Here is a 910-nt window from a genome sequence, read left to right on the forward strand (position 1 = left end):
GAAGCCTACTCCACTTCAAAAATATTGCCCGCTAACTACTTTCTCACTACAACCAATAAAAAATCTTATGCGCCACCACCCCTACCATCTCCTCATCAATCTGCACCGCCTTTGCAACTACCACCACTTTCCCCGTCTTGCCACCACAACAACAAAAATCATATCTAAAGGTGGGACTATAATTGCAGAAAAAAGAATGCAAAAAGAATATGACCTTTTTTTTCGTTTTTTTTTAGTAGTCTTGTTCAGAGATGGTGGTGGTTTGTCGATATTTTTGGTGCCTTGAAATGGCGACTTGTGAGGTACAACTTGAATGGGAAAAACTTTGCTTCAAGATAGTAGTTTGACGATTAAATGGTAGTTTAAGAATTAAAAAAGTGGCGCCCCCCAGGGCACATTCGAATTGGTGGAACAATCACTATGGCGGGCTTGCAACCTCAGCGTGGAGAGTTCGATTCCTGATCAACACAGTGATGAGAATTTTCTTGGGGCCAGGAGTATAAACCAAGTGGGAATCTGGGAGCCAACAAGGGCATAACCCGCAATTTACCTCCTCGAGTCACTGAGGGGCCGGTGGCTAGAGGTCCAGGATTTAGTTTGGCAAAACTGGGATACCTGGGTATCAAAAAAAAAAAAAAAAGAATTAAAAAAGTGGCATAGTACATTTTGGGATGGGGTTAAGTTTCCACTTTTTTTGGTGATAGATAAATCACCGTCCAGAATGTAACTTTTCGTTATTTATTTATTTTTATTCGTTTATTGCCTGAGTGACAAACTTGGAGGGAAAATTGGTATCCTAACTTGTCAGATGGTTTGATGTCAAAATATCTTATTTTCCATATCAGTTTCTAAAAACGTTGGCGTCGTGAAAATATTAAATATTTGACCCAATCAGAGATGGAAAAGATGT

This window comes from Olea europaea, chromosome 11, assembly GCF_002742605.1.
Source record: "Olea europaea var. sylvestris chromosome 11, O_europaea_v1, whole genome shotgun sequence".
NCBI lineage: Eukaryota > Viridiplantae > Streptophyta > Magnoliopsida > Lamiales > Oleaceae > Olea > Olea europaea.